Genomic DNA, 12973 nt, shown 5'->3' with positions numbered 1-12973 from the left:
TTTGTTATTCTTCTAGGTAACATAGTAACAAATCCAAATTGCTGCTCTCTTTGTAGGCAAGCAAGGCTTTGTTGCAACTGCAATTCTTACTTCTTCTTGAAATGTAGGGACGACAGTACATTCCATCACATCCATCTAGTGTACACAGGTAGGTCCATTGTGGCGGGCAGGCGAGCGGGCGGGCTGCTTTATTGGCTGTTTGCTGTTCCCCTACTCCACTCCACTATTTGACTGTTGTGCTGCATCAATCAATCAATCAATCAATCAATCAATCAATCAATCAATCAGTGGCTGGCTCAGGTGCAGCTCTTTAACTTACCTAAAAGGGAGGGCGGAGAGAAGACAAGGAAGGTGAATGAGGTGTTCCAATGTGAAATGCCGGAAACACAGAAACACAGACGACACACAACAAGAGGTGGCAATCTATTCATTAATTGCATTTAATCAATGAGCTCATTATCACTCATGCATTGTCCAACAGGTGTTGAAATAATGGGATTAAAAGGGGAGATCCCTTCAGAAAGACAGAAACAATAGCAAAGACAAAAAACACTTTTGGAATCTGCTTTTAGTCAACACATAAGGAAAGGGTGCACCGGTCCTGGAAATACTGCAATACCAGGTCAATGCGTGGAGTGGACAGAGCAAGCTCTATTTCCATCTCCCTGTTCTAAAAATCCATTTAATATATGGTCCCCAGATAGGGGACGTATCAGATATTAAACTGATAAGAACAGATACTACACTTGATCTTAGCCAAAAGGCCGAGAAGCGATAACCCGAACGGGCCGCGCGTTGCCCGAGCCTGCCCGATACTGCTGTTCAGCCCTTGCAGCGATTCAGCCTACTTCTAGGCAATTCCATGGGGCCCTGCAGGCTCACACACTTACAGCTACACGGGAGGTGAATAAAGGCCGGAGAGGAAGCCAGACAGGATTTGCTTCTTTTGCTTGCACCACAATGCAGTGCTGAAAGAGGAGGAATCTACATAAAAACGCCTTCCTGGCAACGCCCAAATGCCCTGCTGCCATGCAGATAAACACTGGCAGCGGCAGCAAGTGCATGCCCACAGCCACCCCTTGTTCCTTCACACCTTGTATCAGCTGTAATCCAGTCCAGTCCAGTGCTGCCTGCTGAGCAGCACTGACCAACACTGCCTGGGCCCAGGCTTTTATCTCTGAGGCCCCATTATGATGTCAGAAAGCTGGCTCTGGAATCCTGAGGGCTCCACTATGACACGTGCAAAGTTCCGTCTGAACTTTATATAAGACGGTGAGGCTCAGTCAGTCACTCAGTGTTGCCTGAGAGGGCAACACTGCAACAGCCGGCCGCCAGGCTGTCTTTTTTTTGCACAGCTAGTTGCCTCCAGGAGGCCACAAGAGGGAGACAAGGGACTGCAAAATGGAAAATAGGCATCCACCAACTTTACAGACAACTTCTCCTTGCTCCTACAACCTCCATCCTTGCACAGTTTGTTATTCTTCTAGGTAACATAGTAACAAATCCAAATTGCTGCTCTCTTTGTAGGCAAGCAAGGCTTTGTTGCAACTGCAATTCTTACTTCTTCTTGAAATGTAGGGACGACAGTACATTCCATCACATCCATCTAGTGTACACAGGTAGGTCCATTGTGGCGGGCAGGCGAGCGGGCGGGCTGCTTTATTGGCTGTTTGCTGTTCCCCTACTCCACTCCACTATTTGACTGTTGTGCTGCATCAATCAATCAATCAATCAATCAATCAATCAATCAATCAATCAATCAATCAGTGGCTGGCTCAGGTGCAGCTCTTTAACTTACCTAAAAGGGAGGGCGGAGAGAAGACAAGGAAGGTGAATGAGGTGTTCCAATGTGAAATGCCGGAAACACAGAAACACAGACGACACACAACAAGAGGTGGCAATCTATTCATTAATTGCATTTAATCAATGAGCTCATTATCACTCATGCATTGTCCGACAGGTGTTGAAATAATGGGATTAAAAGGGGAGATCCCTTCAGAAAGACAGAAACAATAGCAAAGACAAAAAACACTTTTGGAATCTGCTTTTAGTCAACACATAAGGAAAGGGTGCACCGGTCCTGGAAATACTGCAATACCAGGTCAATGCGTGGAGTGGACAGAGCAAGCTCTATTTCCATCTCCCTGTTCTAAAAATCCATTTAATATATGGTCCCCAGATAGGGGACGTATCAGATATTAAACTGATAAGAACAGATACTACACTTGATCTTAGCCAAAAGGCCGAGAAGCGATAACCCGAACGGGCCGCGCGTTGCCCGAGCCTGCCCGATACTGCTGTTCAGCCCTTGCAGCGATTCAGCCTACTTCTAGGCAATTCCATGGGGCCCTGCAGGCTCACACACTCACAGCTACACGGGAGGTGAATAAAGGCCGGAGAGGAAGCCAGACAGGATTTGCTTCTTTTGCTTGCACCACAATGCAGTGCTGAAAGAGGAGGAATCTACATAAAAACGCCTTCCTGGCAACGCCCAAATGCCCTGCTGCCATGCAGATAAACACTGGCAGCGGCAGCAAGTGCATGCCCACAGCCACCCCTTGTTCCTTCACACCTTGTATCAGCTGTAATCCAGTCCAGTCCAGTGCTGCCTGCTGAGCAGCACTGACCAACACTGCCTGGGCCCAGGCTTTTATCTCTGAGGCCCCATTATGATGTCAGAAAGCTGGCTCTGGAATCCTGAGGGCTCCACTATGACACGTGCAAAGTTCCGTCTGAACTTTATATAAGACGGTGAGGCTCAGTCAGTCACTCAGTGTTGCCTGAGAGGGCAACACTGCAACAGCCGGCCGCCAGGCTGTCTTTTTTTTGCACAGCTAGTTGCCTCCAGGAGGGCACAAGAGGGAGACAAGGGACTGCAAAATGGAAAATAGGCATCCACCAACTTTACAGACAACTTCTCCTTGCTCCTACAACCTCCATCCTTGCACAGTTTGTTATTCTTCTAGGTAACATAGTAACAAATCCAAATTGCTGCTCTCTTTGTAGGCAAGCAAGGCTTTGTTGCAACTGCAATTCTTACTTCTTCTTGAAATGTAGGGACGACAGTACATTCCATCACATCCATCTAGTGTACACAGGTAGGTCCATTGTGGCGGGCAGGCGAGCGGGCGGGCTGCTTTATTGGCTGTTTGCTGTTCCCCTACTCCACTCCACTATTTGACTGTTGTGCTGCATCAATCAATCAATCAATCAATCAATCAATCAATCAATCAATCAATCAATCAATCAATCAGTGGCTGGCTCAGGTGCAGCTCTTTAACTTACCTAAAAGGGAGGGCGGAGAGAAGACAAGGAAGGTGAATGAGGTGTTCCAATGTGAAATGCCGGAAACACAGAAACACAGACGACACACAACAAGAGGTGGCAATCTATTCATTAATTGCATTTAATCAATGAGCTCATTATCACTCATGCATTGTCCAACAGGTGTTGAAATAATGGGATTAAAAGGGGAGATCCCTTCAGAAAGACAGAAACAATAGCAAAGACAAAAAACACTTTTGGAATCTGCTTTTAGTCAACACATAAGGAAAGGGTGCACCGGTCCTGGAAATACTGCAATACCAGGTCAATGCGTGGAGTGGACAGAGCAAGCTCTATTTCCATCTCCCTGTTCTAAAAATCCATTTAATATATGGTCCCCAGATAGGGGACGTATCAGATATTAAACTGATAAGAACAGATACTACACTTGATCTTAGCCAAAAGGCCGAGAAGCGATAACCCGAACGGGCCGCGCGTTGCCCGAGCCTGCCCGATACTGCTGTTCAGCCCTTGCAGCGATTCAGCCTACTTCTAGGCAATTCCATGGGGCCCTGCAGGCTCACACACTCACAGCTACACGGGAGGTGAATAAAGGCCGGAGAGGAAGCCAGACAGGATTTGCTTCTTTTGCTTGCACCACAATGCAGTGCTGAAAGAGGAGGAATCTACATAAAAACGCCTTCCTGGCAACGCCCAAATGCCCTGCTGCCATGCAGATAAACACTGGCAGCGGCAGCAAGTGCATGCCCACAGCCACCCCTTGTTCCTTCACACCTTGTATCAGCTGTAATCCAGTCCAGTCCAGTGCTGCCTGCTGAGCAGCACTGACCAACACTGCCTGGGCCCAGGCTTTTATCTCTGAGGCCCCATTATGATGTCAGAAAGCTGGCTCTGGAATCCTGAGGGCTCCACTATGACACGTGCAAAGTTCCGTCTGAACTTTATATAAGACGGTGAGGCTCAGTCAGTCACTCAGTGTTGCCTGAGAGGGCAACACTGCAACAGCCGGCCGCCAGGCTGTCTTTTTTTTGCACAGCTAGTTGCCTCCAGGAGGCCACAAGAGGGAGACAAGGGACTGCAAAATGGAAAATAGGCATCCACCAACTTTACAGACAACTTCTCCTTGCTCCTACAACCTCCATACTTGCACAGTTTGTTATTCTTCTAGGTAACATAGTAACAAATCCAAATTGCTGCTCTCTTTGTAGGCAAGCAAGGCTTTGTTGCAACTGCAATTCTTACTTCTTCTTGAAATGTAGGGACGACAGTACATTCCATCACATCCATCTAGTGTACACAGGTAGGTCCATTGTGGCGGGCAGGCGAGCGGGCGGGCTGCTTTATTGGCTGTTTGCTGTTCCCCTACTCCACTCCACTATTTGACTGTTGTGCTGCATCAATCAATCAATCAATCAATCAATCAATCAATCAATCAATCAATCAATCAATCAGTGGCTGGCTCAGGTGCAGCTCTTTAACTTACCTAAAAGGGAGGGCGGAGAGAAGACAAGGAAGGTGAATGAGGTGTTCCAATGTGAAATGCCGGAAACACAGAAACACAGACGACACACAACAAGAGGTGGCAATCTATTCATTAATTGCATTTAATCAATGAGCTCATTATCACTCATGCATTGTCCAACAGGTGTTGAAATAATGGGATTAAAAGGGGAGATCCCTTCAGAAAGACAGAAACAATAGCAAAGACAAAAAACACTTTTGGAATCTGCTTTTAGTCAACACATAAGGAAAGGGTGCACCGGTCCTGGAAATACTGCAATACCAGGTCAATGCGTGGAGTGGACAGAGCAAGCTCTATTTCCATCTCCCTGTTCTAAAAATCCATTTAATATATGGTCCCCAGATAGGGGACGTATCAGATATTAAACTGATAAGAACAGATACTACACTTGATCTTAGCCAAAAGGCCGAGAAGCGATAACCCGAACGGGCCGCGCGTTGCCCGAGCCTGCCCGATACTGCTGTTCAGCCCTTGCAGCGATTCAGCCTACTTCTAGGCAATTCCATGGGGTCCTGCAGGCTCACACACTCACAGCTACACGGGAGGTGAATAAAGGCCGGAGAGGAAGCCAGACAGGATTTGCTTCTTTTGCTTGCACCACAATGCAGTGCTGAAAGAGGAGGAATCTACATAAAAACGCCTTCCTGGCAACGCCCAAATGCCCTGCTGCCATGCAGATAAACACTGGCAGCGGCAGCAAGTGCATGCCCACAGCCACCCCTTGTTCCTTCACACCTTGTATCAGCTGTAATCCAGTCCAGTCCAGTGCTGCCTGCTGAGCAGCACTGACCAACACTGCCTGGGCCCAGGCTTTTATCTCTGAGGCCCCATTATGATGTCAGAAAGCTGGCTCTGGAATCCTGAGGGCTCCACTATGACACGTGCAAAGTTCCGTCTGAACTTTATATAAGACGGTGAGGCTCAGTCAGTCACTCAGTGTTGCCTGAGAGGGCAACACTGCAACAGCCGGCCGCCAGGCTGTCTTTTTTTTGCACAGCTAGTTGCCTCCAGGAGGCCACAAGAGGGAGACAAGGGACTGCAAAATGGAAAATAGGCATCCACCAACTTTACAGACAACTTCTCCTTGCTCCTACAACCTCCATCCTTGCACAGTTTGTTATTCTTCTAGGTAACATAGTAACAAATCCAAATTGCTGCTCTCTTTGTAGGCAAGCAAGGCTTTGTTGCAACTGCAATTCTTACTTCTTCTTGAAATGTAGGGACGACAGTACATTCCATCACATCCATCTAGTGTACACAGGTAGGTCCATTGTGGCGGGCAGGCGAGCGGGCGGGCTGCTTTATTGGCTGTTTGCTGTTCCCCTACTCCACTCCACTATTTGACTGTTGTGCTGCATCAATCAATCAATCAATCAATCAATCAATCAATCAATCAATCAATCAATCAATCAGTGGCTGGCTCAGGTGCAGCTCTTTAACTTATCTAAAAGGGAGGGCGGAGAGAAGACAAGGAAGGTGAATGAGGTGTTCCAATGTGAAATGCCGGAAACACAGAAACACAGACGACACACAACAAGAGGTGGCAATCTATTCATTAATTGCATTTAATCAATGAGCTCATTATCACTCATGCATTGTCCAACAGGTGTTGAAATAATGGGATCAAAAGGGGAGATCCCTTCAGAAAGACAGAAACAATAGCAAAGACAAAAAACACTTTTGGAATCTGCTTTTAGTCAACACATAAGGAAAGGGTGCACCGGTCCTGGAAATACTGCAATACCAGGTCAATGCGTGGAGTGGACAGAGCAAGCTCTATTTCCATCTCCCTGTTCTAAAAATCCATTTAATATATGGTCCCCAGATAGGGGACGTATCAGATATTAAACTGATAAGAACAGATACTACACTTGATCTTAGCCAAAAGGCCGAGAAGCGATAACCCGAACGGGCCGCGCGTTGCCCGAGCCTGCCCGATACTGCTGTTCAGCCCTTGCAGCGATTCAGCCTACTTCTAGGCAATTCCATGGGGCCCTGCAGGCTCACACACTCACAGCTACACGGGAGGTGAATAAAGGCCGGAGAGGAAGCCAGACAGGATTTGCTTCTTTTGCTTGCACCACAATGCAGTGCTGAAAGAGGAGGAATCTACATAAAAACGCCTTCCTGGCAACGCCCAAATGCCCTGCTGCCATGCAGATAAACACTGGCAGCGGCAGCAAGTGCATGCCCACAGCCACCCCTTGTTCCTTCACACCTTGTATCAGCTGTAATCCAGTCCAGTCCAGTGCTGCCTGCTGAGCAGCACTGACCAACACTGCCTGGGCCCAGGCTTTTATCTCTGAGGCCCCATTATGATGTCAGAAAGCTGGCTCTGGAATCCTGAGGGCTCCACTATGACACGTGCAAAGTTCCGTCTGAACTTTATATAAGACGGTGAGGCTCAGTCAGTCACTCAGTGTTGCCTGAGAGGGCAACACTGCAACAGCCGGCCGCCAGGCTGTCTTTTTTTTGCACAGCTAGTTGCCTCCAGGAGGCCACAAGAGGGAGACAAGGGACTGCAAAATGGAAAATAGGCATCCACCAACTTTACAGACAACTTCTCCTTGCTCCTACAACCTCCATCCTTGCACAGTTTGTTATTCTTCTAGGTAACATAGTAACAAATCCAAATTGCTGCTCTCTTTGTAGGCAAGCAAGGCTTTGTTGCAACTGCAATTCTTACTTCTTCTTGAAATGTAGGGACGACAGTACATTCCATCACATCCATCTAGTGTACACAGGTAGGTCCATTGTGGCGGGCAGGCGAGCGGGCGGGCTGCTTTATTGGCTGTTTGCTGTTCCCCTACTCCACTCCACTATTTGACTGTTGTGCTGCATCAATCAATCAATCAATCAATCAATCAATCAATCAATCAATCAATCAGTGGCTGGCTCAGGTGCAGCTCTTTAACTTACCTAAAAGGGAGGGCGGAGAGAAGACAAGGAAGGTGAATGAGGTGTTCCAATGTGAAATGCCGGAAACACAGAAACACAGACGACACACAACAAGAGGTGGCAATCTATTCATTAATTGCATTTAATCAATGAGCTCATTATCACTCATGCATTGTCCAACAGGTGTTGAAATAATGGGATTAAAAGGGGAGATCCCTTCAGAAAGACAGAAACAATAGCAAAGACAAAAAACACTTTTGGAATCTGCTTTTAGTCAACACATAAGGAAAGGGTGCACCGGTCCTGGAAATACTGCAATACCAGGTCAATGCGTGGAGTGGACAGAGCAAGCTCTATTTCCATCTCCCTGTTCTAAAAATCCATTTAATATATGGTCCCCAGATAGGGGACGTATCAGATATTAAACTGATAAGAACAGATACTACACTTGATCTTAGCCAAAAGGCCGAGAAGCGATAACCCGAACGGGCCGCGCGTTGCCCGAGCCTGCCCGATACTGCTGTTCAGCCCTTGCAGCGATTCAGCCTACTTCTAGGCAATTCCATGGGGCCCTGCAGGCTCACACACTCACAGCTACACGGGAGGTGAATAAAGGCCGGAGAGGAAGCCAGACAGGATTTGCTTCTTTTGCTTGCACCACAATGCAGTGCTGAAAGAGGAGGAATCTACATAAAAACGCCTTCCTGGCAACGCCCAAATGCCCTGCTGCCATGCAGATAAACACTGGCAGCGGCAGCAAGTGCATGCCCACAGCCACCCCTTGTTCCTTCACACCTTGTATCAGCTGTAATCCAGTCCAGTCCAGTGCTGCCTGCTGAGCAGCACTGACCAACACTGCCTGGGCCCAGGCTTTTATCTCTGAGGCCCCATTATGATGTCAGAAAGCTGGCTCTGGAATCCTGAGGGCTCCACTATGACACGTGCAAAGTTCCGTCTGAACTTTATATAAGACGGTGAGGCTCAGTCAGTCACTCAGTGTTGCCTGAGAGGGCAACACTGCAACAGCCGGCCGCCAGGCTGTCTTTTTTTTGCACAGCTAGTTGCCTCCAGGAGGCCACAAGAGGGAGACAAGGGACTGCAAAATGGAAAATAGGCATCCACCAACTTTACAGACAACTTCTCCTTGCTCCTACAACCTCCATACTTGCACAGTTTGTTATTCTTCTAGGTAACATAGTAACAAATCCAAATTGCTGCTCTCTTTGTAGGCAAGCAAGGCTTTGTTGCAACTGCAATTCTTACTTCTTCTTGAAATGTAGGGACGACAGTACATTCCATCACATCCATCTAGTGTACACAGGTAGGTCCATTGTGGCGGGCAGGCGAGCGGGCGGGCTGCTTTATTGGCTGTTTGCTGTTCCCCTACTCCACTCCACTATTTGACTGTTGTGCTGCATCAATCAATCAATCAATCAATCAATCAATCAATCAATCAATCAATCAGTGGCTGGCTCAGGTGCAGCTCTTTAACTTACCTAAAAGGGAGGGCGGAGAGAAGACAAGGAAGGTGAATGAGGTGTTCCAATGTGAAATGCCGGAAACACAGAAACACAGACGACACACAACAAGAGGTGGCAATCTATTCATTAATTGCATTTAATCAATGAGCTCATTATCACTCATGCATTGTCCAACAGGTGTTGAAATAATGGGATTAAAAGGGGAGATCCCTTCAGAAAGACAGAAACAATAGCAAAGACAAAAAACACTTTTGGAATCTGCTTTTAGTCAACACATAAGGAAAGGGTGCACCGGTCCTGGAAATACTGCAATACCAGGTCAATGCGTGGAGTGGACAGAGCAAGCTCTATTTCCATCTCCCTGTTCTAAAAATCCATTTAATATATGGTCCCCAGATAGGGGACGTATCAGATATTAAACTGATAAGAACAGATACTACACTTGATCTTAGCCAAAAGGCCGAGAAGCGATAACCCGAACGGGCCGCGCGTTGCCCGAGCCTGCCCGATACTGCTGTTCAGCCCTTGCAGCGATTCAGCCTACTTCTAGGCAATTCCATGGGGTCCTGCAGGCTCACACACTCACAGCTACACGGGAGGTGAATAAAGGCCGGAGAGGAAGCCAGACAGGATTTGCTTCTTTTGCTTGCACCACAATGCAGTGCTGAAAGAGGAGGAATCTACATAAAAACGCCTTCCTGGCAACGCCCAAATGCCCTGCTGCCATGCAGATAAACACTGGCAGCGGCAGCAAGTGCATGCCCACAGCCACCCCTTGTTCCTTCACACCTTGTATCAGCTGTAATCCAGTCCAGTCCAGTGCTGCCTGCTGAGCAGCACTGACCAACACTGCCTGGGCCCAGGCTTTTATCTCTGAGGCCCCATTATGATGTCAGAAAGCTGGCTCTGGAATCCTGAGGGCTCCACTATGACACGTGCAAAGTTCCGTCTGAACTTTATATAAGACGGTGAGGCTCAGTCAGTCACTTAGTGTTGCCTGAGAGGGCAACACTGCAACAGCCGGCCGCCAGGCTGTCTTTTTTTTGCACAGCTAGTTGCCTCCAGGAGGCCACAAGAGGGAGACAAGGGACTGCAAAATGGAAAATAGGCATCCACCAACTTTACAGACAACTTCTCCTTGCTCCTACAACCTCCATCCTTGCACAGTTTGTTATTCTTCTAGGTAACATAGTAACAAATCCAAATTGCTGCTCTCTTTGTAGGCAAGCAAGGCTTTGTTGCAACTGCAATTCTTACTTCTTCTTGAAATGTAGGGACGACAGTACATTCCATCACATCCATCTAGTGTACACAGGTAGGTCCATTGTGGCGGGCAGGCGAGCGGGCGGGCTGCTTTATTGGCTGTTTGCTGTTCCCCTACTCCACTCCACTATTTGACTGTTGTGCTGCATCAATCAATCAATCAATCAATCAATCAATCAATCAATCAATCAATCAATCAATCAGTGGCTGGCTCAGGTGCAGCTCTTTAACTTATCTAAAAGGGAGGGCGGAGAGAAGACAAGGAAGGTGAATGAGGTGTTCCAATGTGAAATGCCGGAAACACAGAAACACAGACGACACACAACAAGAGGTGGCAATCTATTCATTAATTGCATTTAATCAATGAGCTCATTATCACTCATGCATTGTCCAACAGGTGTTGAAATAATGGGATTAAAAGGGGAGATCCCTTCAGAAAGACAGAAACAATAGCAAAGACAAAAAACACTTTTGGAATCTGCTTTTAGTCAACACATAAGGAAAGGGTGCACCGGTCCTGGAAATACTGCAATACCAGGTCAATGCGTGGAGTGGACAGAGCAAGCTCTATTTCCATCTCCCTGTTCTAAAAATCCATTTAATATATGGTCCCCAGATAGGGGACGTATCAGATATTAAACTGATAAGAACAGATACTACACTTGATCTTAGCCAAAAGGCCGAGAAGCGATAACCCGAACGGGCCGCGCGTTGCCCGAGCCTGCCCGATACTGCTGTTCAGCCCTTGCAGCGATTCAGCCTACTTCTAGGCAATTCCATGGGGCCCTGCAGGCTCACACACTCACAGCTACACGGGAGGTGAATAAAGGCCGGAGAGGAAGCCAGACAGGATTTGCTTCTTTTGCTTGCACCACAATGCAGTGCTGAAAGAGGAGGAATCTACATAAAAACGCCTTCCTGGCAACGCCCAAATGCCCTGCTGCCATGCAGATAAACACTGGCAGCGGCAGCAAGTGCATGCCCACAGCCACCCCTTGTTCCTTCACACCTTGTATCAGCTGTAATCCAGTCCAGTCCAGTGCTGCCTGCTGAGCAGCACTGACCAACACTGCCTGGGCCCAGGCTTTTATCTCTGAGGCCCCATTATGATGTCAGAAAGCTGGCTCTGGAATCCTGAGGGCTCCACTATGACACGTGCAAAGTTCCGTCTGAACTTTATATAAGACGGTGAGGCTCAGTCAGTCACTCAGTGTTGCCTGAGAGGGCAACACTGCAACAGCCGGCCGCCAGGCTGTCTTTTTTTTGCACAGCTAGTTGCCTCCAGGAGGCCACAAGAGGGAGACAAGGGACTGCAAAATGGAAAATAGGCATCCACCAACTTTACAGACAACTTCTCCTTGCTCCTACAACCTCCATCCTTGCACAGTTTGTTATTCTTCTAGGTAACATAGTAACAAATCCAAATTGCTGCTCTCTTTGTAGGCAAGCAAGGCTTTGTTGCAACTGCAATTCTTACTTCTTCTTGAAATGTAGGGACGACAGTACATTCCATCACATCCATCTAGTGTACACAGGTAGGTCCATTGTGGCGGGCAGGCGAGCGGGCGGGCTGCTTTATTGGCTGTTTGCTGTTCCCCTACTCCACTCCACTATTTGACTGTTGTGCTGCATCAATCAATCAATCAATCAATCAATCAATCAATCAATCAGTGGCTGGCTCAGGTGCAGCTCTTTAACTTACCTAAAAGGGAGGGCGGAGAGAAGACAAGGAAGGTGAATGAGGTGTTCCAATGTGAAATGCCGGAAACACAGAAACACAGACGACACACAACAAGAGGTGGCAATCTATTCATTAATTGCATTTAATCAATGAGCTCATTATCACTCATGCATTGTCCAACAGGTGTTGAAATAATGGGATTAAAAGGGGAGATCCCTTCAGAAAGACAGAAACAATAGCAAAGACAAAAAACACTTTTGGAATCTGCTTTTAGTCAACACATAAGGAAAGGGTGCACCGGTCCTGGAAATACTGCAATACCAGGTCAATGCGTGGAGTGGACAGAGCAAGCTCTATTTCCATCTCCCTGTTCTAAAAATCCATTTAATATATGGTCCCCAGATAGGGGACGTATCAGATATTAAACTGATAAGAACAGATACTACACTTGATCTTAGCCAAAAGGCCGAGAAGCGATAACCCGAACGGGCCGCGCGTTGCCCGAGCCTGCCCGATACTGCTGTTCAGCCCTTGCAGCGATTCAGCCTACTTCTAGGCAATTCCATGGGGCCCTGCAGGCTCACACACTCACAGCTACACGGGAGGTGAATAAAGGCCGGAGAGGAAGCCAGACAGGATTTGCTTCTTTTGCTTGCACCACAATGCAGTGCTGAAAGAGAAGGAATCTACATAAAAACGCCTTCCTGGCAACGCCCAAATGCCCTGCTGCCATGCAGATAAACACTGGCAGCGGCAGCAAGTGCATGCCCACAGCCAACCCTTGTTCCTTCACACCTTGTATCAGCTGTAATCCAGTCCAGTCCAGTGCTGCCTGCTGAGCAG

At 47.7% G+C, this 12973-nt stretch overlaps 9 non-coding genes across 9 annotated transcripts; all 9 read right to left on the bottom strand.

Annotated features, from left to right (window-relative positions):
• Nucleotides 1-585: 585 nt before the first annotated feature.
• On the bottom strand, nt 586-776 carry LOC142689565 (U2 spliceosomal RNA). Its single transcript, XR_012858427.1, has one exon. It is a non-coding gene; the product is annotated as a U2 spliceosomal RNA (small nuclear RNA).
• Nucleotides 777-2064: 1288 nt separating this feature from the next.
• Nucleotides 2065-2255, bottom strand: LOC142689564 (U2 spliceosomal RNA). Its single transcript, XR_012858426.1, has one exon. It is a non-coding gene; the product is annotated as a U2 spliceosomal RNA (small nuclear RNA).
• Nucleotides 2256-3551: 1296 nt separating this feature from the next.
• Nucleotides 3552-3742, bottom strand: LOC142689563 (U2 spliceosomal RNA). Its single transcript, XR_012858425.1, has one exon. It is a non-coding gene; the product is annotated as a U2 spliceosomal RNA (small nuclear RNA).
• A 1292-nt stretch (nt 3743-5034) lies between these two features.
• LOC142689562 (U2 spliceosomal RNA) lies at nt 5035-5225 on the bottom strand. Its single transcript, XR_012858424.1, has one exon. It is a non-coding gene; the product is annotated as a U2 spliceosomal RNA (small nuclear RNA).
• Nucleotides 5226-6517: 1292 nt separating this feature from the next.
• On the bottom strand, nt 6518-6708 carry LOC142689561 (U2 spliceosomal RNA). The gene has a single exon (XR_012858423.1). It is a non-coding gene; the product is annotated as a U2 spliceosomal RNA (small nuclear RNA).
• Nucleotides 6709-7992: 1284 nt separating this feature from the next.
• Nucleotides 7993-8183, bottom strand: LOC142689560 (U2 spliceosomal RNA). Its single transcript, XR_012858422.1, has one exon. It is a non-coding gene; the product is annotated as a U2 spliceosomal RNA (small nuclear RNA).
• A 1284-nt stretch (nt 8184-9467) lies between these two features.
• Nucleotides 9468-9658, bottom strand: LOC142689559 (U2 spliceosomal RNA). Its single transcript, XR_012858421.1, has one exon. It is a non-coding gene; the product is annotated as a U2 spliceosomal RNA (small nuclear RNA).
• A 1292-nt stretch (nt 9659-10950) lies between these two features.
• On the bottom strand, nt 10951-11141 carry LOC142689558 (U2 spliceosomal RNA). Its single transcript, XR_012858420.1, has one exon. It is a non-coding gene; the product is annotated as a U2 spliceosomal RNA (small nuclear RNA).
• A 1276-nt stretch (nt 11142-12417) lies between these two features.
• LOC142689557 (U2 spliceosomal RNA) lies at nt 12418-12608 on the bottom strand. Its single transcript, XR_012858419.1, has one exon. It is a non-coding gene; the product is annotated as a U2 spliceosomal RNA (small nuclear RNA).
• Nucleotides 12609-12973: the final 365 nt, after the last annotated feature.

Source organism: Rhinoderma darwinii, assembly GCF_050947455.1.
Source record: "Rhinoderma darwinii isolate aRhiDar2 chromosome 5 unlocalized genomic scaffold, aRhiDar2.hap1 SUPER_5_unloc_31, whole genome shotgun sequence".
In the NCBI taxonomy this organism is placed as follows: Eukaryota; Metazoa; Chordata; class Amphibia; order Anura; family Rhinodermatidae; genus Rhinoderma; species Rhinoderma darwinii.
The sequence above is the reverse complement of the archived record's forward strand: the minus strand, read 5'-3'. Positions and strand labels throughout refer to the sequence as shown.